This window comes from Suricata suricatta, chromosome 8 (genome assembly GCF_006229205.1).
Source record: "Suricata suricatta isolate VVHF042 chromosome 8, meerkat_22Aug2017_6uvM2_HiC, whole genome shotgun sequence".
NCBI lineage: Eukaryota > Metazoa > Chordata > Mammalia > Carnivora > Herpestidae > Suricata > Suricata suricatta.
Window position 1 is genome coordinate 56,572,388 of NC_043707.1, and position 24,987 is coordinate 56,597,374.

General features: G+C 34.1%; 1 long non-coding RNA gene across 1 annotated transcript in view; it reads left to right on the top strand.

The window, feature by feature from the left end:
• The window catches only part of LOC115299822, a 56,709-nt gene extending 35,913 nt beyond the window's left edge, over positions 1-20,796 (top strand). The window contains exon 3 of the long non-coding RNA XR_003912353.1: positions 20,741-20,796. This is a non-coding gene — a long non-coding RNA (uncharacterized LOC115299822). The remainder of the gene's footprint in view (positions 1-20,740) is intronic.
• The last annotated feature ends 4,191 nt before the right edge of the window (positions 20,797-24,987 follow it).

A 24,987-nucleotide genomic window follows, 5' to 3' on the forward strand; every position in this document is an offset into this window, starting at 1 on the left:
ATATTTAAATTTAGCATTCATTTTACAACTCCTGTCAACTGTCAATCAGGATGTACTAGTTAATTCCTGCACGTATGCAAATTTGGCATAGCTATATATTACTCACCTCTTTGAGTTATGTGTGTTGTTGGAACTATGGGTATTGTTACTACACACTAAATTGTGCAACTGTAGAGATTACCACATCTTGAAATAGATAAAACAAATGTTAAGGGAAGGAGAGGCTGGAATGACCAACTCTACCAATCACACAGGTTATTGTTAGAGAGTTGGAGCATAAATTTGTTTAAAAACTTTCTGTTGACTGAACAGAAGGTACTTAAGTTTCAGCAAAATGTAATATGAATGAGGAAAAAATAAAACTATGAGCTTATTCAGATAGAATAGCACTAGCATCACAACTTTCAAAGTGGATATCAACAGCTTAAAAGAAAAGTCTTGGAAACAAGAATCTTTTAAGAAATCTTGCATCACCAGCAATTTTGATGGCCCAGAGAACAATATTGTGTTGGAAAAATAAGGAAAGAAATGACTCCAAGTTAAAAACAGATAAAAGTAGAGTCAGGGTTTATGAAGAAGTTTCTAGAAATAAACAAATTTCTTTTTTAACATTTTTCTTCATGTGATATATGTTAAATATTTATGTGTAGGAGTGACTGGGTGGCTCAGTTGGTTGAACATCCAACTCTTTTTTTTTTTTTTTTTTGAGCATCCAACTCTTGATTTTGGCTCAGGTCATGATCTTGCCATTTGTGAGATCCAGCCTTATATTGGGGTCTGCACTGAAAGCACTGAAGCTGCTTGGGATTCTCTGACTCTTTCTGCCCCTCCCCTGTGTGTGTTTGTCCTTGCTCTCTCTCAAAATAAATAAACTTTAAAAAAAAGGTGTATTCTTAAGAAAAACAACTCCCCAATATAGGGGCAGCTGAGTGGTTCAGTCAGTTAAATATCTGACTCTTGGTTTGGGTTCAGGTCATGATCTTGAGGTTTGTGAGATCCAGCCTGAGATCTCGATCTTCATGCTAACAGCATGGAGACTGCTTGGGACTCTCTACACTTCTCCCTGTTTTTGCCCTCTCTCTCTCCCTCTCTCTCAAAATAATTGAATAAACTTTTAAAAGACACTGAATAAATGTCTATTTTATAGGCCAATTGTGATGATTAAATAATTAATGTAATACATATAATACAAAGTCTCAAAACTAGTTAACTCTACTGTTCTCCTACTCCTCTATACCTATCCCCCACCTTTTTCAGAAAGTAGGATCATTCCTAGGATAAATGAGACACCAAGAAAATATTTTTGATGTAACTTACTATAGAAATAAATAACCTTATTTTAAGAACTACAAAATTTCTGGGCCCATAGGAGGCATTGTAGTTTGTTGATGAATATTGAGAACAGTGGATAGAGAAAATACACAAACATATTTGTTTATTGTCACTCAGTACAAATAAGTATTCTTTATAGTGTTCAAAAATTAAGCCTTCCTGTTTAATTCCAGGAGCCATTTCTTTTCATTCTTTATTGTCAAAGGTGTGATTCTTGACCAATGTCATATCTTCACTACAGTACAAAGATAGCAACTTTTTTTTTTTTTACAATGCTATGGCTCTTTGGAACATATTTTTATTGAAACAATCTAGGTCTTTTTGCCTTTCTATTTCAATGCCATTATTTGTCACTACTTAATGATGTTGCTCTCTCATCAATAATGTTGCTCTGGAATGGTGACTTATAATGCTTCTCTCAAACTGTTTCATTTGATGACATTCATGTAGGTCTTATTCAAAGCATGCAGGAAATACAATGATAATTTATTTTTGAGGTCTTGTTAAGCTCACCATGTGGAATTTTATGGCATAAATATAGAGGAACCCGTTTACAACAATGTCTTCTCTTAAACTCTAGAACACAATAATTGCAGTCCCCAAAAATGTGATCTCATTTAATGCAGAATATACCTGTACCTACATATATTGACAGTGGTGAGAGGAGAGATGAGGAACATGAGGGTCAGTGCAAGAAAAGTGGTCCTATTCATACAATGCTTGTTCTTCACCTAGAAAAGCTTAAGACTTACCTGGAAGAGTATGAAATCACATCAATTAAAGGTAAGAGAGGACATTGATTGAAAGAACACATTGGCATCAGAGAACAATGATGTTGAAAGCCCTCAAAGAAGATATACATAGCCACCCCTGGAAGATAAGATGGCTTAACACATGGAGTTGTATCTGCAAAGAGAGTAAACACCCAGGATGTCAGTGGCAGGGTATTCAGAGTAAAGAATGTCTGCTACCAGTCCCACCTCTCTTGTATGTTGTTGACCAAAATTGGCCCAGCAGTTAAACTGTATATATACAATTGATATTCATGCACAGGGGCCATGTATAAAGCTCAAGACCAATGTTCTCTGAAAGACTAATATAGCTCATAGCCTTGAACTTGGCCTGTATTTGAAATGCCCTCAAAAATGATATCAATAGGATAATTTCTGCCCCACCTAGCAGAAATTATTGGTTTGCTAAGCCACCTTCCAGGAACCAGGGACCAATTATGGTTCTTATAAAGACATAACGACTTATGCCATCTAGTCAAGGCCACACTTAGGGTAGAGAGTTGGAGGTGTGCCTGAGTGGTTCAGTCCGTTCAATGTATGACTCTTGATTTAGGCTCAGGTCATGATTTCACAGTTCGTGGGTTCCAGCTCCATGTCGGGCCCTGTGCTGACAGTACAGAGCCTGCTTATGATCCTCTCTCTCCTTTCTCTGCTTTCCTCCTCCTCCTCCTTCTCCTGCTCTCTTTCTCACTCTCTCTCAAATAAATAAATAAACTTTAAAAATAAAAGGATATAGAGTTTAAGAGTTCTCCAAAGGGGAAAAGTAGGGATCAAGTTCCTTGTGGGTGCTGGTCTGGGCTTGAGAGTGCCTGCCCAAATGACCTTGTCAAATAAGATACTCTAAAGTATGGAGTGCTCCAATTGTGGGGCCTCCAACAATGGCCCTACTGGCCCATGTCTGGGGTTGATTCTGCATAAGACTTTCAGTCTCTCTGAGATCCTTGAATTACGTAGGAGGAATCACTACTTAGTCTGACTTCAGAGTCTCCTGTAAACTTATTGATATAAGCCATTACCCAACACATTTTCAAATTAGTTATTAAAGGATATCTTATGCCAAGTTACAAGTAAATTTTCTTAAAACTTTAAAATCCTGTCTATATTCTAGTGTGTTTCCCAGATCCCTCCAATTTTAACCTCCTCCCCTTAAGCATAAAGGTGTCAACATACTCAGAAGAGTTGAAAGAGTGGGCCTACAAATGGAATCTTTGCCCTATATTCAGAGGTGTTTTTCCTCAGGGTTTATCAGCTGATCTTTTTTTAAAATATATTTTTGGCATTTTATGCTCTACAGCTCACAATTGTGAACAGAGATATATTTTTGGCTCCTGACAAACATCTTGGCACCAATGATAGCTTCTCTGATGTTCATCAAATATAAATATTACTTATCAAGCTTTATCTCATTCATCATGTCACTACAATCAATTCTAAAAGAGAGCTGAAAGAATCAAAGATTTTAAAAATAAACTGATAATATAATATACTGACGAGGGACCATCCATTATACAATGTGTTTGCTGATTACTTACCTCTAATTAAGGTGGGGACACGGTTCTTCCTGTTTCATGATCCCCACCTTTGAACCCTCAGTAGCTAACCATGTCAGCTACTTTTCAAAATTTTGTTTTAATTCTTCCCTTAGCTTTTTGATATACTTGTACCTGTATTTTTTCCTAAATGCTCACCCTAGAGATTACGATATGCATCTTTAACTTATCACAGCATATTTCAAGTTAATATTTTGTCAATTCACAAAAAGTGAAATGATCTTAGCAATAGTAAGTAATCTTTATTATCCTGATAAACATTTGTTGCTAGTACTATTATATTTTCAGAAAAAATTATCCATATTAAAAACTTGGCTTGAGTGTGAGAAGTTTTCTGAAACAGTCCTAATGTTAAAACTACTTTGTACTTCTAGAATAAACTTAGCTGGTCACAGTTATTTTAATCTAATCTAATTTAATTAAATTTTTTTTTTTTTTTGTATTGAGGGAACATGGGCAGGGAAAAACTACAGAGGGTCAGAGGGAGGTGAGGGAGAATCTCAAGCATTCTCCATGCTCAGTACAGAGACCATTGAGCTCAATCTGGGAACATGACCTGAGCCAAAATAAAAAATCAGACACTCAACTGACTAAGCCACCCAAGCACCCCATAATATTTTGTTTTTAAAATTCATTGTAGGAGTCAGTCTGGATATATTTTGTTTATAATTTTGGAATGTATGTTTGTGAGTTCAATAAGCCACAATTTACTACCTAGAACTGTCTTTGTAATGTTTGTTATCAAGTTTTTATTAGCTTCATTAAAGGAAAATGGAAAGTGCTTCTTTTCTTTATGCCTAAAATAATATCTGTGAAAGACTATAATTGTTTCTTTTTTAAAAACATGCATTTATTTATTTTAGAGAGAGAGAGAGAAAGAGAGAGATTACAAGCTGGGGAGGGGCAGAGAGAAAGAGAGACACAGAATCCAAAGCAGGCTCCTGCTCTGAGCTGTCAGTGCAGAGCCGGATGTGGGGCCCAAAGTCACAGACTGTGAGATGATGATCTGAGCTGAAGTCAGATGCTTAACCAACTGAGCCACCCGGGTGCTCTTATAATTATTTGTTTCTTAAATGTTTGATGGAACTTACTGGCCTAATTATTTGGGTTTGAAGTTTTCTTTATTGAAATATTTATTTGTGATCCAATTTTGTAACTAATCAGAACTTTTCTATTTTTATTGTTTTGAGTCAGATTCAGTAGGATGTTTCTAGGAATTTTTCTAGTTCACTGTTTTCAAAGTTGTTGATGTAAAAATAATTGTTATACTTTTGTTATAATTTTCATGCCAGCAGCAAGTTCAATTAGTTATTTCCCCATTTTATTTCTAATCCTGTTTACTTGGGCCTTCCTTCTTTTTACTTGATCAATGACTTTTCTTGATTTTATAAATTTTTGCAAAACTGACTTTTTAGTTATTGAATATCATCTGTTTTTGTTTTTAATCTTATTATTTCCTTACTTTTTTGACAAAAGCCCTTTATTATTTTATTTCCTTATTTTTTATTTTTATTTTTTAATGGTGCTGATAAGATACTTTATTTTTTGAACTTTCACAAAAATATTAATATGACCTAAGCGTCATATGAAAAGTAGATGATAATTATTGAACTATCATATTTTATCATTTTTAGTCACATGGTTCTTTTTGTTTTTATTATTTAAATTCTGGTTATTTAACATACAGTATAATATTAGTTTCATATGTACAATATAGTTATTCATTACTTCAATACTATACCTGGTGATTTTCATACACATAAAGTTCTAAAATGAGCTCAAGATGTGTGTCCTTTTTGTGGTTAAGTAATATTCCATTATATATATTATATATAATACATATCACTTCTTTATGCATTTATTAGTTGGTGAAAACTTGGGCTGTTTCGTAATTTGGCTAATGCTGCTATAAGCATCACAGTGAATGTATCCCTTTGAATTAGTATTTTTGTATTCTTTGGGAAAATACCTAATAATGCATTGCTGAATCATAGGACAGTTCTATTTTTAACTTTTTGAGGAATCTCCATACTGCTTTCCAGAGTGGCTGTACCAGTTTGCATTTCCACCAACAGTGCAAGAGGGTTCCCCTTTCCCCATATCCTTGCCAACATCTGTTGTTTCTTGTGTGTCTTTTTCTTAAGTTTATTTATTTATTTTGAGGGAGAGAAAATGCATGTACATGCATGTGCATGTGTGAATGGGGGAGGAGTGGAGAGAGGTGTACAGAGAGAATCCCAAACAAGCTCCACACTGTCAGCACAGAGCCTGATGCAGGGCTTGATCTCACAAACTGTGAGATCATGACCCGTGCCAAAATCAAGAGTTGAATACTTAACTGACTGAGTCACCCATGCACAACTGTGTTGTTGATTTTAGACATTATGACAGGTGTGAGTTAATGTCTCATTGTAGTTTTAGTTTGTATTTAACTGATGATGGGTGATGTTGAGCATCTTTTTGAGTGTCTGTTGGTCATCTGTATGTCTTCTCTGGAAAAATCTATATTCATGTCTTCTCATTTTTAAATTGGATTATTCATTTTTTGAGTGTTGAGTTTTATAAGTTCTTTATGTATTTTAGATACTAACCATTTATCAGATATGTCATGTGCCATGATCTTGTCCCATTCTGTCAGTTGCCTTTTAGTTTTACTGATTGTGTCCTTTTATGTGCACAAGCTTTTTATTTTGATGAAATCCCAGTAGTTTATTTTAGCTTTCGTTTTCCTTGCCTCAGGAGACATATCTAGAAAGAAGTTGCTATGGCCGATGTCAAAGAGATTAATTCCTATGTCTTCCTCTAGGATTTTGATAGTTTCCTAGATCACATAGGTTTTTTCATCCATTTTGAATTTATTTTGTATAATATGAGAATGTGGTACAGTTTCATTCCTTCACATGACTTGTCTAGTTTTCCCAACACCATATGTTGAAGAGACTGTTTTTTCCCATTAGATATCCTTTTCTGCTTTGCCAAAGATGAGTCAACCACATAGTTGTGGGTCCAATTCTGCGGTTTCCATTCTGTTTTATTGATCTATGTGTCTGTTTCTGTGCCAGTACCATACTCTCTTGATGACTACAACTTTGTAATGTAGCTTGAAGTCTGTGATCATGATGCCTCCTGCTTTGCTCGTCTTTTTCAAGGTTACTTTAGCTATGTGAGGTCTTTTATGGTTCCATACGAATTGTAGGATTGTTTGTTCTACCTCTGTAAAAAATATTTGTGGTATTTTGATAGAGATTACATTAAATATGTATATTGCTTTGGGTAGTATAGGCATTTTAACAATGTTTGTTCTTCCAATCCATGGAATGTCTTTCCATTTCTTTGTGTGATCTTCATTTTCTTCCATTGGTGTTTTATATTTTTTAAGAGTACAGATCTTTTACCTCCTTGGTTAGGTTTATTACTAGGTCTCTTATTGTTTTTGGTGCCTTGATTTCTCTTTCTTCTCTCGGTTACAGAAATAACATTTCTCTACATTGATTTTTGGATTTGTTTATCAGTACTAGCAGGTTTTTTTGGAGTCTTTCTGGATTTCTATATAGAGTATCATGTCATCTGAAAATAATGGAAGTTTGACTTCTTCCTTGCTGATTTGGCTGCCTTTTATTTCTTTTTCTGGTCTTATTGCTGTGGCTAGGACTTCTGGTGCTATGTTAAATGAAACATTGCTGAGATAAGAGTGGACACCCCTGTCTTACTCCTGATGGTAGAGAAAAAGCTCTGTTTTTCCCTATTGGGGATGGTATTAGCTGTGGGTTTTTGTATGTTGCCTTTATTATATTGAGGTATGTTCTCTATAACCTACTTTTTTGAGGGTTTTTATCATGAATGGGTTATGAACTTTGTTAAATGCTTTTTCTGCATCTATTTGGAAGGATCACATGGTTCTTTTCCTTTATTAATGTGGTGTCACATTGATTGATTTGGATTACAACCCAGGAATAAATCCGACTTGATCATGGAATGAATTTTTTAATATTGTTGGATTCAATTAGTTAATATTTTGTTGAGAATTTTGCATCCTTGTTCAGGGATATTGGCCTATGGTTGTCTTTTTTAGTGGAATCTGTATCTCAGTTTGATGTCAGGGTATTCCTGGCCTTAAAGAATGAATTTGTAAGTCTTTCTTTATTTTATGTGTTTTTGGAATAGTTTGAGAAGAATAGATTTTAACTCTAAACGTCTGGTAGAATTTGCCAGTGAAGCCATCTGGTCCTGGACTTTTTATTGTAGATAGCTTTTTGATTACTGATTCAATTTCTTTGCTGGCTATTGTCCTGTTCAAGGTTTACATTTCTTCCTGTTTCAGTTTTGGTAGTTTATATGTTTCTAGGAATTTATCCATTTCTTATAGGGTGTCCAATTTGTTGGCATATAGTTTTTCATAATACTGTCTTATGATTATATATCTGTGGTGTTAGTTATTATTTCTCTTCTCTCATTTAATTTTTTTAGTTCCTTTTTAACATTTATTTTTGAGTAAGAGAGAGAGAGAGAGAGAGAGAGAGAGAGAGAGTGTGTTTGTGTGTGTGTGTGTGTGTGTGTGTGTGTGCATAAGCAGAGGAGGGACAGAGAGAGGGGGGCAGAGGATCTGAAGTGGGTTCTGTGCAGACAGCAGACAGCTCTGCCACCATGGCTCCCTCATCTCCACAGCACCTGTGATCTGTTTCTCCTCCCAACCATGTCTCCACACTTTCTACTTTCTTCAATGTGGCCTTTCTTTCCCTTTAGTTGTGGAATTTGTTCTATCAGTCTTTAGGTCAATTTCTGGGGTAATTAGGATGATTTGATAGTTACTAGTTGTTTTCATGAGACAAGACAAGCCTAGAATCCTCTTACTGTATCTACCACCATATTGCTCTCTAGTGAAAAAAATAATTTTTTAAAAAATGAGGTATAATTGTCATAGTTTCAGGTGTACAACATAGTGATTCAACATTTGTATACCTTGTGAAATGATCTAATAAGTATTGATCACCTGTCACCATACAAAGTTAATATAGTATTATTGATATTCCCCTGCTGTACATTATACCCCTATGCTTTATTTATTTTATAACTATAAATTTGTACTCCTTGATCTCCTTCTCCCATTTTGCTCCCCTCAACTCCCTTTGTCTCCCAACCACCAGTCTGTTCTCTGTATTTGAGTCTGAAATGTGTTTTGTTTGTTTGTCTTGATTCTACATATAACTGAAATCATATGGTATTTGTCTTTCTCTGACTTATTTCACTTAGAATGTTGCCCTTCTGGTCCATTTATGTTGGCACAAAAGGCAAGATTTATTCTTTTTTATGGGTTAGTGGTATTCCATTGTATGTGTACACATACACAAACACACACACACACAAGTATTCTTTATCCATTCATTTATTATAGGACACATAGGTTATTTTGATATCTTGTTATTTTAATTAATGCTGTAAAGAACATATGGATGAGGGTGTATTTTTGATTTAGTGTTTGAGTTTTCTTCTGATAGATACTCAGTAGTAAAATTGCTAGATGATATAGTAGCTCTAGTTTTAGCTTTTCAAGGAAATCCCATCCTGTTTTCCTTACTGGCTGTACCAATTTAGATTCACACCAACAGTTCAAGAGGGTTTCTATTTCTACACATTCTTGACAACACTTGTTATTACTTTTCTTTTGGATGATAGTAATTCTGACAGGGATAAAGTGACATTTCATAGTGATTTTGATTTGCATATCCCTGATGATTAGTGATGTTGAGCATCTTGTCAAGTGTCTTTTGGCCATTAGTATATCTTTTCTGGAAAAATGTCTATTCAGATCCTTTGCCATTTAAAAATTGTTTTGTTTTATTTATTCTTTGTTAACATAGAGTGTAATAACAATTTCAGGAGTAGAATTTAGTGATTCATTACTTACATATAATACCCAAGAAGTACCCTTCTTAATGCCATCACCCATTTAGCCCATCCCCTAACCCAACACTCTTCTGGCAAACTTCAGTTTGTTCTCTGTATTTAAGAATCCTTTATGGTTTGCTTTTTCTCTGTTTCTATCTTATTTTTTCTTCCCTTCCCCTATGTTCATGTGTTTTGTTTCTTAATTTCCACATATGAGAGAAATAATATGATATTTGTCTTTCTTGGCTTAACATACTACACTCTAATTGCATCCATATTGTTGCAGATGACTGTGACCATTTTTTAATCAGATTGTTTTTTGTTAATGAATTGTATGAGTTTTTAAATTGTATTTTGGATATTAGCCCCTTATCAAATATATGCTTTATAAATATCTTCTCCTTTTCAATTTGGATGCCTTTTTTTTGTTGTCTAATGGCTGTGGCTAGGACTTCTAATATTATGTTAAATAAAAGTGGGAAAAGTTAGCATTCTTATTCTTTTCATAACCTTAGAGGAAAAACTTTCAGCTGCCAACCATAGACTATGATATTAGCTCTGAATTTATCAGACACAGCCTTTATTATATTTAGGTACATTCCTTTATATCCACCTTGTTGAGAGGTTTTAGCATAAATGGATATTAAATTTTGTCAAATGCTTTTCTATATCTATTGAGATGATTATACAATTTTTATCCTTTATTTTATTAATGTAGTATAAGGTAGTATATCACACTGATTAACATACAGATGTTGAACCATCCTTGCGTTCCTGGAGTAAATCTCAATAGGTCATTATATATAATTCTTTTAATTCATTGTTTAATAATAGTTTGTGAAAACTTGTGAGTAACATTCAATATCAGAAACTTTAATTACATTAGATGTATGATTTTGTATTAATTGTCTAACTTAGAAATAACTTTCAAAAACACTATACATGGCATAAGCAAGTACTGTTTTTTTTCTCAGCCTGGAAAAAGAGTTTGAGAATTTCTATATTATGATTCATAATATGCACCACATAAAATAGTCTTATACAACTACTTTTCTATACCCACACATGACCTCTGCTCCACTTGTCTATACCCTTAATTTTGTCCTACAGAGAAAAAAGACTATTGATAACTCTGTGATATTTTAAAGGTTGTAATTATATATTTTCTCCCGATAAGTATCTGGACAAAAAGAAATTGGAAGGAAATTATATATTTCCAGGAGCAAAGTAACGGACACTGAATGCACCAAAGTAAAAAAGAAGGAACAAGAGAGAGAGAGACAGTTACAGATTGACAGCCATTTTTTAAAATAAGTGTTCTTTTAACCAATTTTGGAATTGTATCATTCAGTTTATAGTTTGATACTGCAGCATTCCAGAACAAATTATATGGTTGCTGATATCATAAAGTAGTGCATTTAAATAAATATCCTGAGAATTTTATAAGACTTCTTAAAATGAGGGAATCCTATACAAATATGTCATTTAAGTCTAATTTTCCTAATCCTGATTTATTATATTATTATTTTAATGGGAAAAATGTTTAATTCTCCATCTTAATATTCTAGTAACCTTGCATACATTACTTAAGCATGATAAGCTTCATTTCATTTTCCCACATTATGTGGCTAATAATATATACATGTTTTCTCTACATTTAATTTCATTTGAAGCATTGTTCCCAAGTCTTTATTGGCTCTGTTATTTGCTTTTTTGGGGGCAAAAGGTGAAAATAAAAGCTAGTAGACCACATTTTCCCTGAATAGTATTATTGAATAGTGTTAAGTAGTGTTGTTCTGCATTCTAAAATATGTATGAGAGATCCCTGCATTGAAAACCAAATGACAATAAACTCTTTTAAGGTATAAAGGAAGATCACCTTCATTGTGCAAAGGATTTATGTTTAGAAAATTATGTTCAAATCCACTTTTCTGTGCAATTATGCAAGAGCCGTTTAAGTACTGTTTATAGATATTGACATTTTACCATCATGAAATTTATGGTATATAAAAAAGCTTTAAGAACTTTATCAGTTAGCTTTTGACATGGCATAGTAAGTACCCTAAAGTTAGCAGCTTAAAACAGCAGATATTTACTTTACTTCTGATTCTGGGCTGGCCTCATTGAACAGTTCTGATCTGGAGAAGAATTGACTACTCTTGGCAGAGTTCATTTATGTGTCTATGTTGGTGGGCTGCCTGGGGCTGGCTTGTTTATGATAGTGTTGTCTAGGGAAACTAGGATGACCAGAGCCACTCTGAATCTCTGTGAATGCTTAACCAAGATGATCCAGGCTTATTCGTGTGATGGCATTCAAATTTCAAAATCAAAAGCTTTAAAGCTTCTTGAGGCCCATGGTTAGACTCAACAACTCGACAGAACTTTTGGCAGGTTCTTTTGGTCAAAGTCACAAGGCATGCCCAGATTTAAAAGATGGAGAAATACACTTCAATTTTTGATGAGAAGAATTACAAAGAACTGTAGCCTTTTTTGAAATCTAACATGTGAACAGAAGTGTGCAAATAATTTAATCAGCTATTTATCTCTAATGTCCAAACATTGTGAACAAAAACTGAAAAACTCATTAAATCTTTAAATGTTTGTCCACAAATTTTACTAATCATATATAGCTGGAAATAAGTCATACCACCTTAAATAGATTATATTGAATTTTGGACATTAATAATCCTTCCAGTGTGTGCTAGATGAAATAGAATATTAAAAAATATCAATATAGGAAACGTTAGTGTTTCTTATTAGTACTTATAAATAGTGTGGAGGAGATTAGGACATTGGTTGAAATGAGGTTTGGGATTATTTATGCTTTCTATTTACCTCTATCCTTATTATTGCAAAAATTTAAGTTCTCTATTAGAATTGATAAGAACATTTGATTTAAAAAAATGTTTAATTAAAAATGAAGGTTTTTACAAAACCTCTGAGTGTTTAACCTCAGTAGGCTTTGTATAAACCAAGAATAAATGGGAATCCCCTGACAGGCCTTACTAAACATGGATTAATTACTTAGGCTTACTTGGCAAAACCTGTAAGCTTAATTCAGATTTGGGTAAAGACTTTTTACAGTTGCAGTTTCATCATCCTCTATTTATAATCCTTTGCCTTTTACAGGGCCTAAATTTGAGGCTTAAAACAAGTTCTAAAGAATGACACCTGCAAGAAAAATGTTTTTATTGATCAAGCATAACAAATATATTTTATAGGATTTTGCATAATTTATTTAAATTATGCATATTTAGGGGCACCTGGGTGGCTCAGTTGTTTAAGCATCTGACTTTGGCTCAGGTCATGATCTCTTGGTTCGTGGGTTTAAGCCTTCCGTCGGACTCTGTGCTGACAGCTCAGAGCCTGGAGCCTGTTTTGGATTCTCTCTCTCTCTCTCTCTCTCTCTCTCTCCATCTCCCTCTCTCTCTCTGCCCCTCCCCCACTCACACTGTCTTTCTTTCTCAAAAGATGAATAAACATTAAAAAATATATTAAAAATAATAAAATTTGCATACTTAGTTCATTTATAAATATATCAACAGTGAGATTCCCAGGGTATTTAATTAGTACATCTACTAAAATGCACTTTATGGATAATAAAACTTTTTATATTTTATGAGCATTAGTATTATACAAAAATAAGTAATCTTGCATTATTTTGTATAGCGACTGAGCTGTTGAAGAATGAGAAAGTAAAGTGAGGCAGGATATTCAGAGATGTCTAATTCCACATCTGGGGTTAAAAGAATTCACCTAGGAAAATATGGGTTAAGATTCTAAAACTTTTAGGTGGAGAAAAATAATTTCTACTTAAGAAGAAAAAGACAAGGAAAAAGGTTAAAAGTCATGTAATTTTTAGAGAGCTTGAAGAAACTGTCCTTCAGCATATGTATATGAAAAATGAGTCTCAGACCTAGTCAAGGTCAGAAAACTAGCAAGTGCCATATATGAGTAGGAAGTAAAATTAATAAGTTTAAGCCCAGTGTTCTTTCTTCAGCACCAAACACTAGAAAGAGGAGGATGAATAAGTCTTAGTATCTTTGTATCACATTTTAGGTTCACTCCATTTACCAATTTTTTTGTTATTCTGAAAATTTCAGTAAAAGGTTTTTAATTATTTTTAGTAATTATTTCTAATAATAAATATTTTAAAGTCTGGGAACATTTATTAATCAATTTTTCCCTGAATCCCCATATAACTGTTGGCTTGTAATAAAAAACATGATTCAAGCTCATTTCTGTCTATTCCCATATACATAATTATAAATGAACATACCCACACATAAGCATACAACCTGAAAATATTAAAGGTGATATTTTTTTTCTCTTCTTTCCTAGGGAAAATGACTTCCCAAGACACATATTTTGAGTTCATCTTAGAACTTTTGTGTGTGTGTGTGTGTGTGTGTGTGTGTGTGTGTATGTGTGTGTGATGATCTTGGGTGTTTTATGGAAGTGTTGAATCACTAAATTGTACACCTGAGACTCATATTATACTATATGATAACTAACTGGAATTTAAATAAAAACCTAAAAATAGACCTTTTAAAATTTAATTTCCACACTACAAAATCATATTGATCCTACCTCCTTAATAACTCTTAAAATAAATCTTTCTAAATAACTTTTTTTTTTCTCATTTTCTATTCCTAAACAAACTCCCAGGCTCTTGACCTCTCCATTGTACCCCTTCCCTAATCCATCTTTATGATGTGGGCCCTATATTCTCCCACAGCATTCCCAGTTCTAGCTGAACTATATACCATTTGATATTCATCCAACAAAATACCCTCTCTCATGCCTCCATACATCTACTCATTTGCCTCCTATGCCTCCAACACCCTTCTCTGTTTCCACTACTTCATAAAACTCAGTCATCCTTTAGGACCTGATTCAAATATACTTTCTTGTGTTCCACAACACATTGTAGCTGATGGTAAGACCATCCTCATGTACATTAGGTATCTAACTATCTATGAGAACAGTTAGATTAATTAATACTTTCTGACAAGACTTCAAAGCCTCCATGGCCACAACAAACAAATAAAACAACCAAGTAAACAAATTGCTTCTTGGAGTGTTATGGATTGGGGAAAATATATGTATATTGTTTAGGAAAAGTAGGTTATGCTTCATTATGTTGTGAAAAAAAGTATATTTTAGACTCTCTCTTATTTTACTGTACTCAAGTATGTTGGATCACATAGATAGCGGACAAATCACAATACTGTCAAATTACCCAATGCTCATCAATATCTTTGCTTTGAGCAAACTTTTATCATTATACAAGGCTAAATGCATTTGCCCCAAAGGCTCCTACTCCAGAGGAATCTTGGAAAATTATAATCATACATATTTTTAAGTTGACTGCTGAATGTTTTATTAGAAGTTTAAAGCTTAATGGATTGCAAATTGTGTACTTGCTGTTGTATTATAAATTTTGTTTTTTAAAAAGTGACATCACATTTTTATTTCTATAAAATGAAACTGAAATGTCCTAGTGATTTAATACCTACTGTATTGAGTTGAATAGTACCCCCCCTCAATCATGTTCAGAACCACTTGTGGTACTTTGCTATGGCAACCCTAGCCAAGTAACACAGAGTTCAAAACTGAGAAGCAGATATCTAAACATGTGGAAGTGTCCTTGGAGTTGAGTAGTGGGTGCATGCTCAAAGAGTTTTGAAGTACATGATGGAAAAAGTCAAGATTTTCCTGAAGAAAGTGTTGATAGAAATATGGAAATTAAAGGCCATTTTGGTGAGGACTCAGACAGAAATAATAAATCATTGAACACTGGAGGAAGAGTGATCTTTGTTATAAAGTTCAGATATAAAGTTGCCTAAACTATATTGTGCTATTGAGTGGAAAGAAGAATTTGTAAGTAATAACTTGGATATTTGCCTGGGAGATTTATTTCCAAAGTGTACAAAGTGCAGCTTAATTTGTCTTTGCTGCTTATAGTAAAATGTGAGAGAAAAGAGTTAAACTTAAAAAGGAACTATTAAGCAAAAAGGAGCCGGAATCTGATTATCTACAAAATTCACAGATGATCCATATGGCACAGATCCTAAGACTTACTCTGAATATGGGATCGTTGGATAATCTTTTTTTTTTTGAAAACATTAGACATGTGATGTATTGATACAATTAAATATCTTAGGAGAAGCCAGGATAAACTTTGTGTGTAATGTTGTAGATCCTTAGCATCCACAGAAGATCAACAACATTTGTGAGAATTTTTTACCAGCAGAAAAATCACTGGCCTAAACTGAAAAAGGCAGAAATGAGACTAATGAAGAAAATCTGTCATATTTTTATAATTCTTAAAGAGTAAATGGGTTGCTCAGAGAGCAGGAGGGCCCAGAGATGGCTGCTCAGAGGCTGATGGGGTCTCCATGGCCCAGAGACAGATTGATCGGCACTTTTTAGACCCAGAAGGTAGATTGAACCACAGGGATTTATTTTCAAGATCATGAAACCTAATGGAACTTTTTTCTCTGGGATATAAACTTGCTTTAGATCAGTAACTTTTTATTCCTTCAGTTTTCTCCCTTTAGGAATGGGAATGTCTATCTTTTGCCTATCCCAGCATTGTATTTTGAAAGCAGGGCATGTTATTTTCCAGATCACAAGTGCACAGATGGAGAAAATTTTTTAATGTTTATTTATTTTTGAGAGGGAGAGAGACAGAGTGTGAGCAGGGGAGGGGCAGAAAGAGAGGGAGACAAAGAATCTAAAGCAGGCTGCAGGCTCTGCACTGTCAGCAAAGAGCCTAACGGGCTCCAACTCATGAACTGTGAGATCATGACCTGAGCCGAAGTTGAACACTCAACCGACTGAGCCACCCAGGCACCCCTAAGATTTTTGGTTTAGACTTAATGGTGGAATGCTTTAAGAATTTTAGGGATATTGGAATGGACGTGAGTTTTTGAGGGCCAAGAGGAAGGCCGTACTGGGTTAAATATTGTTTTCCCCAAAATTCATGTCTATTCAAAACTAATGTTTATGACCTTGTTTGAAAAATAGGGTCTTTGCAAATATATTGTTTGGAGGTCATACTGGGTGAGAGTAGGTCCTAAATAAAATGACTTAGCGTTTATAAGACTATGTAAAGACATACAGGGAGGACAGTCACATGACCACAGAGCCAGGAAATATAGTGATGAAGCTGCATGTATGGCTGGCAACCACCAGAAATTAGGAAGAGGCAAGGCAAGATTTTTTCCTAGGGCCTTTAAAGGGAATGTGGCCATGTGACACATTGATTTCCAGAACTATGACAGAATAAATTTCTATCATTTTAAGCCATACATTTTGTGCTACTTTGAGCTCCAATTTTATATTTTTGCATGTGGCTCCCCAGTTTTCCCAATACCATTTATTAAAGAGACTGTCATTTTCCTGTTGCATATTCATGGCTCCTTTGTTGTAAATTAATTGATCATGCACATGTGGTTTATTTCTATGTTTTCTTTCTTTTTTTTTTTTTTTTAAGAAGCCTACTTAAAAAAAAAAAAAAAAGCCCAGTGTGGAGCTTGAACTCAGAATCCTAAAATCAAAGCCTGAGCTGAGATCAAAAGTTGGACATTTAACTGACTAACCCACCCACACACCCCTCTGTGCTCTCTATTCTATGCCATTGACTAGTATGTCTGTTTGCTATACATTTAGAGTTAATACATGTCTGTTGCTTTGCTACAGCAGTCCTAATAAACTGATATAGACACTTTTAAGCATTTTAAATAAACAAATAAATAAATAAATAAAATACCTGAACATTTTGCATTATCTCTTTTCTCCTTAACATATATTTGCATTCTACTTTCTTACTAAATTTATTGTGATATAATATACTTTTATTTCTGAAAAGCTTTTATTGATCACATTATTCTTTCTTAAAACAGAAAAATTTATATAAACTTTTGGTTTATATAAATTTTTTCTGTGACAATGAGTCTCAGGTAAAATACTGATTTAAAAGTACAAGTATTATCAGTATATACTGATCAAAATAACTAAAATATATGATAGAAAATAGCAAAATTTACAAATAGTAAGTGATTTGTTAGAATAACAACTCTAATGCGTTTAATAGTTTATTTTCTAAATTCAAGTATCCATGAATGAATATAACTTACTTTGTTTATCCATTTATCTGTTGATGAGTACGTGGATTACTTCCACCTCCTGGCTATTATAAATAATGCTGCTATGAACAGGGATGTGCAAATATCTCTTTGAGACACTGCTTTCAATTCTTTTAGGTAAATATCCAATAATTTTATTTTTTAATATCCAATTAATTTTATTTTTAAATTTTTGAGGGACCTCCATACTGTTTTCATAGTTACTATAACAATTTACATTCCTACTGTTGGTACATAAGGGTTTCCTTTTTACCACATGCTCACCTTTATAATCTATTTCTAATCTTTTTGATAACAGGCATCCTAACAGGTGTGAGGTAATATCTTATTGTGGATTTGATTTGCATTTCTCTGATGATCAGTGATATTGAGCAGTTATTCATATGACTCCTGGCCATCTGGATGTCTTCCTTAGAAAAATCACTATGTAGATCTTCTGCCCATAATTTTTTAAAATCCATTTTGTTTTGTTTTGTTTTGTGGGTTTTTTTATTCTTTTTTTTTTTAAGCTATTGAGTTATACAATTTTTTAAAAATTTATTTGTAATGTTTTATTTTTGAGAGAGAGACAGACAGAGCATGAGCATTGGAGGAGCAGAGAGATAGAGGGAGACACAGAATCAGAAGCAGGCTCCAGGCTCTGTCTGAGCTGTCAGCACAGAGGCTGATGCAGGGCTCAAACTCACAAACTGCGAGATCATGACCTGAGCTGAGTTGGACACTTAACTGACTGAGCCACTCAGGTGCCCCAAGTTGTATGAGTTCTTTATATATTTTGGATATTAACCCATCATCAGATATATGATATGCAAATATTTTCTTTCATTCTGTAGAGTGCCATTTCATTTTGTCAGTGGTTTTCTTTGCTGTGGAGAAGTTGGATGTTGAGTTTGATAAGTTCTTTATAGATTATGGATACTAACCGTTTATCTGATATGTCATTTGCAAATATCTTCTCCCATTCCATAGACTCTCTTTTAGTTTTGTTGACTGTTTCCACTTTCTTATTTGCTTTTTTTGCCTTTGCTCTTGGTGTCAAATTCTAAAAAATTCATTTCCAAGACTGCAGCTATATTTTCTTCTAGTAGTTTTATGGTTTCAGGTCTTATATTCAAGTCTTTAATCCACTTGAGTTAATTTTTATGTATGATATAATATAGTGGTCCAGTTTTATTCTTTTGTATGTAGCTTCCTAGCTTTCTCTACTCCATTTAATGATGATACTGTCCTTTTTTCATTGTATATTCTTGGCTTCTATGTCATAAATCAATCATACATGTGTGGGTTTATTTCTGGGCTCTCTATGGTATTCCATTCATCTATATGTCTGTTGTAGTGCTATCTATACTGTTCTTAGTACAATAGCTTTGTAATATAATTTGAAGTTACAAAGTGTGATGCCTCTAGCTTTGTTCATTTTTCTTAAGATTGCTTTAACTATTAGTCTAAATTTTAGTATTTTTTTCTATTTCTTTGGAATTTTGATGAGGATTACATTGAATCCAGATGTTGTTATGGGTAGTGTAGATATTTTAACAATATTCTTCTAATCTATGAACATGGAATATCTTTCCATTTATTTGTGTCATCTTCAGATTTTTTAACCAAGTCTTATGGTTTTTAGTATGCAGATTTTTCACCTCCTCAGTTAAATTTATTAGGAGGTATTTTATTCTTTTGATGCAGTTATAAATGGGATTGTTTTATCAATTTCTCTCTCTAATAGTTTGATAGTAGGGATAGAAATGCAGTGGATCTTTGTATATTGATTTTTTATCCTGCAGTTTTATTGTTTATATCAAATAAATAATAATAATAAAATAAAAATAAAAAGGAAGCTATATGCTATTTCCCCTAGATAGAAAGCTTTTGCAGTACTCTTTGATCCATAGACTTGGTGCATAAACGGTTTGTGTTGGTCTTCTGGGGAAGAGCCTGAAGCACTGATTCTCAGAGGGACTTGCCCTAGTGTATACATGCCTGCAGGGCGCAGGGTGGTGGGGATTGATGTCGGTGACTCCTGCCTCCACTAGGTGGCATTGTTTTGTCCCTGATATTGATCAGTGCTTATGGATAGGGTGAAAATGGCAGTGCCCTGCTTTCTTGACCCCTGATTGGGGAGCTCATGCCCACCACCCTTCAGGAGGCCTTAATGGAAGAGCAGATAATCACTTTTCCTGTGTCCCTGGCCTCCATTAGATCCCTGTCTTAACCCCGCCTGCATCTGAACTGTCCACCTGCCAGGCAGCACAGCACTCCTGTGCTTTAGGTCAAGTCCATGGCTAGGCTCCATAACGCCAAATTTTAGGGATCCAAGGGGCTTGGCCCTTCACTGACCCCCGTGGGGGAGGGTCTCCCTGCATTATTGCCACATGCAGGTTTGTTATTGGGGACATTATAGCTCTTAAACATACTCTAAAATTGCCAAGCTCCTTTGATTGAGAATAGGCCTAGTAAATCAGACAGAAAAGTATCATTGAAGTTAGGGTTATGTTAGCCTACTGGCATGTAATGTAAAAGTGCCAAGGAGTATAGGATGTTGATAAGAAAATGTTTGAAGTATAAGGCAAGGAAAAAAGAAAGATATATCAATAATCTTGAGTTCTTGGCGAGGTAAAATAAATAAATAAATAGAAGGATAAGAGGTTGGGGTCAGAAAATTACAATGTATTAATTTATAATTTTCAGGTGTTCATTAGAATGTTTCATTTCAATAGAGGAAAATAACTAAAACTAAGAAGTTTAGTCACTGGATTGATTAATTTCTTTTGGCTGACTTGAGTCAGAGAAAGTTTTATCTTGAAAATCCATAATGGTAATTGTAACTTAAGCAATATTGAAATATTTCCCAGTTTACTTGTATAGAATTATAAAATTTAATATTGCAAACAGGGAAATTTTATCTTTTATACATTTATCAAAGTATATTATCATTTAAAATCAATGACTTAGTACTATGCTAATAAAATAACGGTATATAATCTATTAAAAATGAGAAAGTTTTACAACTACTCATTTGTGCTTTTAGCTTGGAAAAAAAGTCCGTGGTGAATGAGAAAGAGTATGCTTGTAATGCTCTAAGGTAAGACAGATTTATTCTTTTACATCAACTCATGTTCACACAGTTTTTAGAAAAAGAAACCATACCCATAATATAACTTATTTTATCTTAATTTATATACATTGTAGGTTTTTCTTCTTTGGAGTTATCAAAGTTTACCAACTTTCTTTGAATAGATCAGCTAAGACGTTGTCTGATATTGCTTTGTTTTTAAATTAGAGTACACAGATATTTAAGAGACCTGTTGATTTTTGTGGGGTTTAAAGATTTAATATATAAACTGGCATGGTGCGTCTTATATTTTAAACTTAATATTACAAGTATACCACTGTTCTTCATTGGATAAACCTTTGACTCAGAGAGCAGCTACCTACAGATACTATGTTGTTGTTATAGTCGACCTGTAGAGGTCACTGTTAACAGACGAATGAAAAACATTTTGTAATTACAAGTTAATATAGCTAAATCTTAAATTGTGTCTGCTCCAAATTACTAGAAAGACCATAGTAATCCTTTGCATTAAGACATAATAAAAATGTAACAAACATTTAAATAAGAAATTTTTAGATAATTAGATGATAAAAGTAGATCTTACTACTTGGGTGAGAGAGCCACATCATATGCTTTAAAATTTCCCATCGCTGCAGTTTCTTAAACAAATTGGAAGAAGAGAGACCTCCATTAAATTTAGTTTTAGGAATTTTCTATTATTTTGTCTAATATTTATAAGACTATATAGCAAAAAGATGAAAACAGGACCTTGTTTGTAATCTCTAAACACAAGCTATATCTTATATATAAAGTGTAAATTTTACTTCAATAAAAAAAACCTGAGGGGATATTTCTAATAAAAAGTGGTATAAAGTAATCATTTTAATGTTCATTCATATGGGCAGTTATCAGGTAGGGGATAGCAGGGGATGGGGATGTGGGGAAAGATAGCAGGACTAGTCAACAGAGAAACGACCCTTACCACGCGAATGCCAGGAAAACCCCCTTAAAATGAAGGGAATCTGTCATCTTGTGTAAATTCTCTTCTGCTTCCATAAACACAGCAGTAATCAATTAAAGACCCACTTGTGAAGGAGCCATTGTTTATAGTTCCATTCAGTTGCTGAGTTGTCTTTTAGGCTGCCCATGCGGAAACCCTGGTAAGGTGATGAGAAAGTTCAATGGACCTAACTTTGCAATGTGGATTTTGTTATTGCAACTTCTCTTTATCTTTTTATTCATTTAAAAAAACTTGTAGTGTATGTAGTACATATGTTCACTGGTTGTTTCAAGAAAGGGAATGGGCTTAAGAACATAACAAAGAATGAAAATTATCTAATGACATAATTCTGTGCAACTTTTGGATTGTAATGCCTTATGAATTAGTTCAAAAGGAATCAATGTTGAAAATGTTTGCTAAGAAAATAAATAATATTACTTCATTATAAGTCTCTTGATAGAAAGCGAGAGTTCTTTCTTCATCATTCATTTATTATTTTTAGCATGACTGCCATTTTGTTTTTATTCTTAACTCTCCCTACTTCTCTAATTTCAACTAGACAGTAGTATGACCACTGAAGTGTAGTCGGTATTCAGTCTTGATTGCCAGATTTGGGAGACTGCTGGAACTTTGCTAAAGAGGCAGATATAAAAATATTTCAGATAGAATTTGGCATAAATGATTTAAAGACATAAAATAAAAATGAATCGATATTAAATATTTAATGCTGCTGATATGTATAGAACTAGAGGGAGTAAACAAATAATATAGTAGTAAAAGTTACTTAATGTATGAGAATAAGTCCTCATACAGCAAGCCCAAGGGCTAAGAAAGAAATGACATAATGTTATTCTCAGAACCTCACCTTGTCAGAGTAGGAATCTGACTTTTGGGTCACCCTTGATCTTTTACTTTCTAGGCAAAGAAGAGCCAAATTTCTTCCCTGACTACCTAAAAAATAACTTGTCATAGGCTTGGGGGAAGTTACTTTCAACTATAAATCATATTCAAGTCAAATATAAAAGATTTTGGAATGGAAACATAGCAATGAAGTGATCCACAAGAATGTTTTCTTTTCTAAGATTTCTTTGCTTTTCTAGATCTAGTAAAGAAAATAACCATCTTTAGGAATACAATTTAATAAAACTGCTGAGTCTGTCACTGTTATACAGACTCGTAGGCCTCTCTCTTTTCCTTGAGTGACATGTCTGGGGAGTTTATAAGGAAGAGCCTCAGTGCCCAGACCAGCCACTCTACAGATGACTCAGGACACCTTCTCTAAATCCATTCATTACCCTGGCCCCTAGTGGGAGTTACAAGCGAAGCCTGCCAATTAGATGTTGGTAATGTGGACTCTGCTTTAGGGAATTGGGTAAGACTGCCAGAATTCATTCCTGAACTTTAGCAGCCACAAAAGAGTATTTTTCTGTCATCTGTAACTGATTCAAAACCAGGTCTCAAAAGGACAAGCTTCCTTTTGTGCCCCATCTTTCCTAAAGTCCAATGACTAATAATGTAACAACATCAGGTTTTTCACAAGATCACAGGAAACATCTCATGAAGGAGAAGCAAAGAAAAAAATGTCATCGTTTGACTTGCTTAGCCTTTGTTTAACTCTGTTTTCTAATTTTGGAACATTCTTTTTGGAAAATAATTACATGGCAATTCATCACAAACGAATGGTATTTTTTGTTAAATGAGAGATTAAGCCTGGGTTGTATTGAGAATCATAAAATAAAAAAAAATAAAAAGCTTTCCATAATCTTCAGGTGGTGAATAAAGAAAGTAATGTAAGTTCATATTTAAAACTGCTTGCCCTTGCTTTGAAAATAAATATTTCCAAAACCTTATCCTGGGGCTGTATTGGCATCATTACTTCCTTCTCTGCTAGTAAACACACATAAGAGTGAGTGTTTTGCTTTCAAGTTCATTGACATTATTATTGTTTTTAATTATTCTTGTTTGACATTTTAGTCAATTTGAATGCTTGGGTGATGGTTTGAAATTTTTGAGGGGCAGTGGTAGATTTACTTAATAAGGATTCTGCAAACTTAAATATCTTATTAGTAGAGTGAACAAATATTGGAAAATGTCCCAAGTCATTTTGTATAAAATGTCAGAGAACTCTAAACACTAGAAATTTTAGGTAATAAATTCATAGTCATCCCAGTAGACCATAGTAACAAGAAAGATGTTACTCTCTATCTCAGCATGAAGTGTTTTGTATTGTTGTTTGTTTGCATGTTTGTTTTAGAGCAATGTATTCTTTTGACTTCTGGTCCTAATTTTACTTTAGAAATTATTTTTGATGTGCTTCAGACAGATGCCTTCTGTCCAGATCTTGAATGCAACTATTGTTATCTTTGTTTTGTATTCTTGTGCAAATATATTTTATAGGGAACCTATTTCAAAATGCTTGTTAAACATATAAGCTTAGTCACGTTAATGTAGTCAAGTGCTGTAACTGTATGGGGCAGGGATTGGAACAGAAGAACCTATGTCTCATACTCCTGGCTGCAGCTCACTGTTTGATGAGAGAGGTGTCCTTCATCAGCTCACTGCCTATGCACATGCTGCACTGCATGCATACTTATTTCTTTCTGTTCTCTGTCTCTCTGTCTCTCTGTCTCCCTGTCTCTCTCTCTCTCTCTCTCACACACACACACACACACACACACACACACACACACCCCTATAATTTATGAAAAAAACTTAACATTTGTCGTAAAGCTTAGCTGTTGAGAGTAAGAGAGTAAGGCCAGGATAGTAACTGTTCAGAATTTGAATGAATTGCCAGTTTTCACCAAGTAAACTGGCTGGCCTTCTCAGGCAGGCTCCAAATTCCTGCTGCAATGGAAGACTTTCTTTCCTGGACTAGGCCTGGCATTCCTGGGAAACAATGGCCCTTTTCAAATAGGCTCTGAAATTTCACAGGTGAAGGGAGAGGGGCAGTCATTTGATCCCACCCACAAGAAGCCTGTTAGTATTTTAAAAAGTGAAGACAGAGCCTATCATGGAAATGCCAGGCAAAGCTGGCTAGTGGCTAAGAGCTGCAATCTAGATCCACAGTTCTGCAGATCTCTGTGAAATATGAATCAATTTCAGTGTTCTGTCTTTGACTCACATTGCAACTCTTTTTCTAGATTCTCTTAAGAGCAGCCTACAGAATCACTAAAATGGGGTTTTATTTTGTATCATGTGTTAAAGAAGAGCAGTTTTCAAG